Consider the following 6,000-nt stretch of genomic DNA (forward strand, 5'->3'; position numbering starts at 1 on the left):
AGTTGCACATAACTCGAAAACTATGTAGTTCAGTCAGCGTGCAACTATTTTAGCGGAGCCAAAGCCAACAAATAAATATATTTTTATTTGATTGTGTTCTCGTGGCGCCTCTTTTTGGGGTTGGCCTGTCACAATTTTTGAAAAGGTTGCTATCCAATACTATGCAGACACAATGTCGGTAATAATTTGCAAAATGAATTGCATGAATGTTCGCACGTTCTACTTTAACACACGAACACAGGCTTAATGTATAAAAGTAAAATGAGGGAAAGGTCTCCCTCTAGTGGTCCATATTTTAACTACAGATACCTTTCGAACTACAATGTGGATATATATTTTCATAGTTTATGAAGTTTAGAGCAGTTTATTGCACTAGAAAATATATCAGTTATAAGAAAATGGTCATATTATGTTTACCTGTCGTGTTTACCTTTAAACATGTGGCTTACCCTTGTGAAAGTCCTTTTGAATCAAACAAGCTAGTTTGTAATTTCTTTTAAAAGTTATTTCTGCTTTATCCTTACCGTGATTTACAGAAGTATTTCATTCCTGACGACAAAAATGTCTATGTGGAAGTTAAAATAACTTTGCCACATGCAGCTGATGGTGTGGGAAGTTATTTCTTCTTTATGGTGAAAGGGCTGACACTGACAGGGCTGTTGGGAGCCACAACGGATTTTGAGATAGGCCAAAACTGTTTTCTCACTGTTATGTCATTTTAGATGCCAGAACTATCCTGTGAAATGCAAGAAAAAGTGACACGACACACAGCACAGATTCCTTAAAATAAATAAATAGAAGTCATTTGGAAAGGTGATATCCTTCAGTGAAACTGAGAGGTAAGCAAAGGTCCTTGAAAGAATGTGGCTTGTGCTCACTCGGCAACTTTGCAGGGTGGCTCAGATTTCATGGTTATAGTTATTAAGTGTGTGTGTGTGTGTGTGTGTGTGTGTGGGGGGGGGGGGGGTAGATAAGTTGATTATTTTGTGTGTAGATAGGTTCCCGTTGCTTGGGGTAATCCTCCTGGATCTGCCTCTAAGCCCGCTCCAAAGGCCGCGGTAACCTCAGCAGGAATATGTTTTCTCTTCCCGGGTCCGAGAACGTTCCCACAAATTCTATTAAGGAGAGGGACAAGCAGCGGACGCAGGATTAAATGCCTGATGGGGAAAACAGATGTATACACACATACCTTCATCCAGCTTTAAGACTGCACCCTGACCCTGTGTTTACACCCTTCTCTGTGTTTACAGGACCCCTTTCTGTGTCTGTCCTGGAGAAAGTGTGAGAAAAAGTAAAGCTATCCTGTTGTGAGAGTCCTCCTCCACATTCTAAAGAAGGTTTTCGTTGAGGCTGACTCTTGTTATTCGAAGGATTTGTACAAGAAAAGCATTTAATTCCTGCAATTCTTCCCATAGATAAGTAAAAATGAACAAATTCATCCCATGAAGGCCTTATTCCACATACACAAGGTTTTAATGTTTGGAATGCTCTCTGGCTTAGCACATGACACTTTGGTTCCTCATGCACACCCCAGGTGCCCTTCGGACCTCTCTTTGGGGGTCCTGCACTACAAAGCGACAGCCACAGATGTGAATCATGCTTTCGATTGTCTAATTCTGGGTGGTGCTTCTGGGCTCTGCAGCCATCAGGATGAGAGATAGCAAACAGCTGGAGCTCTGGAGTCCAAAGGATGAAAGCAGCGTCACAGCTCCCAGCTGCTGCAGCGAAGTGGCATGATGGGTGAAGACAGTATTTAAGCCCGTCAGCTACCACCGACCCTGCTGCTAAATCAGCAGATAAATCCAAATCTTCACGTGAGAAATGGAGTTTGTGCCAGTGGTTAAGGCAGCCAGTGTGGGAGGAGATGGAGAACATCCAAACCCAGTGAGGGATTCGATGCAGTGTGGGAAACAGGTGAAGAGAGATGAGGGAGGTACCGCGTCCCCGGGGGTGAACAGTATGCTTTGAAGTGACAAATAAAAATGTGAGACCGGGGACAGCTGTACATTTATGACGATGACAAATCTGCATATAATCTGCGTTAATCACACAGGCTTCGCTTCTGGTCAGGATATCCCCACCTTCCCATTCCCACCATTTACAAGAGTGTTCAGAGAAACTTTGACTTTAAAATATTGAACCAGCGTACCATCACTGAAACATAGGAGCATATATTATAGCCCATGAAACTAGTTAAAAATAAATAAATAAATAAAAAACCTTTACCCACTTTACTCTCTGTGCGCTTAAGGCTGACCAGTATGACCAGTAGATGGCAGTGTTTCCATTATAATATCCACTTTAAAAATCCTACAGGTGCGTCTTTTCAAACGCTGCAACTACAGCGGAATGGCAGCGTTTGCGTCTTTATAAGAGCTATCAATGTCTCCATTCTCCGTTCTCATGATTTAGGAGACATTTATGAACGATGTTTTTTACGGCAGCTCAACAATGACGTCACATCTAACAGGTCATTAACGCGGCTCCTTAAGTGGGTGTTTGTCATTACTGGCTCGGATTTAACAAAGGCTTTGGAATAAGAACTACTCAAACGTTACCACGTTTGTAGAATTCTGGTTTTAGACTGAGATTCGGGTTTCTTTTGAAAGTAGGTTCATCCAATGTGGTTTTTTTTATGGATTTGCATGGTCCCGGTAAAGCCTGTTCTGTTTAAACACTGGTCATTTTTCGTTACCAGATGTATCACAATTACACTTTTACACGTTACACGTTTTCTTTTGCTCCATTTTTCTGTAGTTGCAAAGAATGTAAACTGCGTAGAGTGCACTGATGCTGTAGTTGATGTGCTTGTAACTTTGGACATTGTTGTCCCACTTAGACGATTATGACGATATTTTCACATAAATGTTATTCTTTATTTTGGATACTCTGGTGGTGCAGATGTAGCATTAGCAGCATTTAAAATAACGCTGTCTGTGCACTCGTTAAAAATGATGCAAGAATTCAGATTGATGAAATATACAGGCGCATTTTTTTATGGTGAGTGTATGTATCTGTTGCGTGCAGGATCTGGGATGATGCCAGGTGAGTGTGTACAGAATGTCATGGCAGTCGCAGAAGCAACAATGCAGATGAAGATGTAGACACCCAGGTCTGCGCTGGTATTTCAGAATAAGGTGCAGTGTGAAATGAGGGCCCTGCAGTCTACATGCACTTTGGCTAGTTTGCTGGGTTCTCTGTCACTGACGGAGTCTTTCAGCAAGGCTGTTCAGTGACACATGACTTGTTTACGTGTCAGTCGTGGGGTGATCGGTTTTGGTCTCTGTCTCCACTAATGAGACAACACGACTCGGCATTTTCACATTGCTGCCACACAAACGCTGACATAAAATCATGTCCCAGCTACTCCAAATGACCCATCCGCTGTCACTCCATTTTAGGGATTTTATAAAATCTATATTTTTACTTTAGACGTGTTCTTGGCAGGTTGACGCTCGCAGATGTCTGCACTGCTCAGATGGCTTGAGGGGGCAGGTACCATCTGAGCAGTGTCAGGGAGAGAGAGTCATTTCAGCAACACCTTACACTTAGGCTAACACATAATTTCATAGTACCAATGAATGTGTTAATGAGACAAAATGTTTTTGATAGGGGAAAAAAAAAAATCCTGGCAGGCATCTGTGAATTATTCACTGGACCTGAGAATTTTGGCATTTTCTGGGCATGCGATTGGCAAGCAGCACTCGCAAAAGCAACATGGTGCATGGCAACCCTGCTGCGTAATGCATGTTACCTATAGCGAATTATTCTTAAGATCCTTAAAACTTGTGATTTGCAGATTTGTACCAGGGATAATATTCCCCAGAAGTGTCACCTAGCTGGCACAACAACTGAGAGTGGGTTTGCGTGGAGAGAATACACAGCCTTTTTATTTCCACAAGAGTGAAAATGATGAGTTACACACTGCGACTGTGAATCTATTTCCTGTGTTTGCGTGCCCGTCTTTGTCTGAGTGACCGTGACGGTGTGAAGGAGGCTCTCGTGTCACAGAAAGAATGCCTCTGTGTTTGCTCCCTGGTGACGCACTGAAATGTCTGCGTTAACAAAACGGCACATCGTTGCCTCTAATAATTCTGCACCCTTTAATGGAATAAACTGAATCTCATGTTGAGAGCAACAGTTCTCAGAATACACCTTCTCAGAATGAGATAACATCTAAAGTAGGATCTCCTGCCCAATTTGTTTTAAAAAAAATAGTAAATAATCAAATCATGATAAGGAAATAGCCACAAATAGTCCCTGTTAGTGTGTTATGTGAGGAGAACTGAACTGTCTAACTCACAGAGTGGGCACGATGTCCTGACTGAGTCATGTTTCTTCATAATTCATGAATACATGGAATTTATGCACAGTTCCAGTTTGTCTGAGTCTCTCAGTGGCGCACACTGCTTGGTAACAAGCGGTCATACAGCGACCCCAACATACTGCCGCTCATCTTTAAACTCATCGCCCCTGTTCTGGCCTCCCTCCAATTGCTCCTTGTGTCTTTTTGAATTTATTTTATAATTTTATTGTTTTTCTTTAAAATCCTTAAATGGTTTGGCAACCCCATATATTCCATCAATCATGCACCTTAGTGTTTGCAACAACCAAAAAAAAAAGCACAAAACAGTGACTCGATAAATGGGGAGGTTTGTTTCTTGTGCATCTTTCATTCCATGTTTCTGAGATATGCTTGTTGACACTTAAAATACTTCTTGTGTCGTCCCACATCTATTATTGGCTGCGACTGGGCTTGTTTCTGTTCCATAACATGATGAATAGTCAGCATAGCATTAGGTAACCAGGCAACCGTGTACACTCTGCTCGGTTATAATTTCCTCTGTATGGCTATGATGTTGAATGGTAAGGGACTACATGGCAGGCCACCAAAATTAACGACTGTCAGCAGAGCCTTTAATGGCTATAATGTGTGTCAGGAGGCAAGGAGGCCGGCAAGCTATATTTGGCTGCTGCGCTCTCTTCAAAGAGTTCTAGGACTGGATTTGACATTTCGCTCAGACTGGAGACAAAAATGAATGGGTCAGTGAGTTTTTGCAAGAGGAGGGGTGTCAGCGCCCAGAGGAAGGTGCGGCGGCGGCGTGTTGTGTTCTATTTATCCGTACCAACAGAAACAGGAAGTCTCATCTATAAATAACCACAAAACCTCAGATTTATACTTTGGGATTCCTCACCTGGGTTGTTTTGATATAACACAGGATCATTTCTGCCCTGTCCCCCCCCCATACACACACACACACACACACACGCACACACACACACACACACACACACACACACACACACACATCTTTTGTTCTGCCGCTGTAATCCGAGTGAGCCCAGGTGTCACAAAACTGTCTTGGCTGGGATGCACTTTCCCCCATGACATCATCGTTCCTATTTCTGTTCTTTATTTATTTTTCTCTCTCGCTCTCTGCTTGAGATATCCGTGTTGACATCCGCAGAAAAGATTTCATCCATCCTCACAGGAACCTGATGATGTAGCGGCGCTGCAGGGTGAAAAGTCAGAGGGGCTGTCACAGCACACAGGCGGATCTGGGAATGGTTCTGAGGGCAGGAGCGGAGTGGCGCACATGTGAGGAAGACTTCCTCGCTGTCTCCAGGAACCAGTGGAGGAACAGCAGCCCAGAGGGGGAGTTCTGGGTCCTGTTGCAGCCGAGGCAGAGAGCTCGCTGAGGTTCAGCCTGGTGTTCATCTGAGCCCACCGCAGATCCCTTGGCCAACTGGGGTGTGTGTGTTTGTGTGTGTGTGTGCAAGGGGGGGAGACGACCTGCTTCCATTTGTTTTGGCGAGATGAATCATTCATATCTTCCAGGGACCTCTTTTGAAAAGTGTGATTTAAGACTCCTGCCAATCTGTCTTTGAGATTGATTAATGCGCTAACTCCGTCTTACTCACACCCTCTTCTTTTTGAAAGTAAACTCAGTGATATTTTAAGACTTGCTATTTTTTTTTTAATCCATAATGTCCACTTCT

Source organism: Takifugu flavidus, chromosome 10, assembly GCF_003711565.1.
Source record: "Takifugu flavidus isolate HTHZ2018 chromosome 10, ASM371156v2, whole genome shotgun sequence".
Taxonomy (NCBI): domain Eukaryota; kingdom Metazoa; phylum Chordata; class Actinopteri; order Tetraodontiformes; family Tetraodontidae; genus Takifugu; species Takifugu flavidus.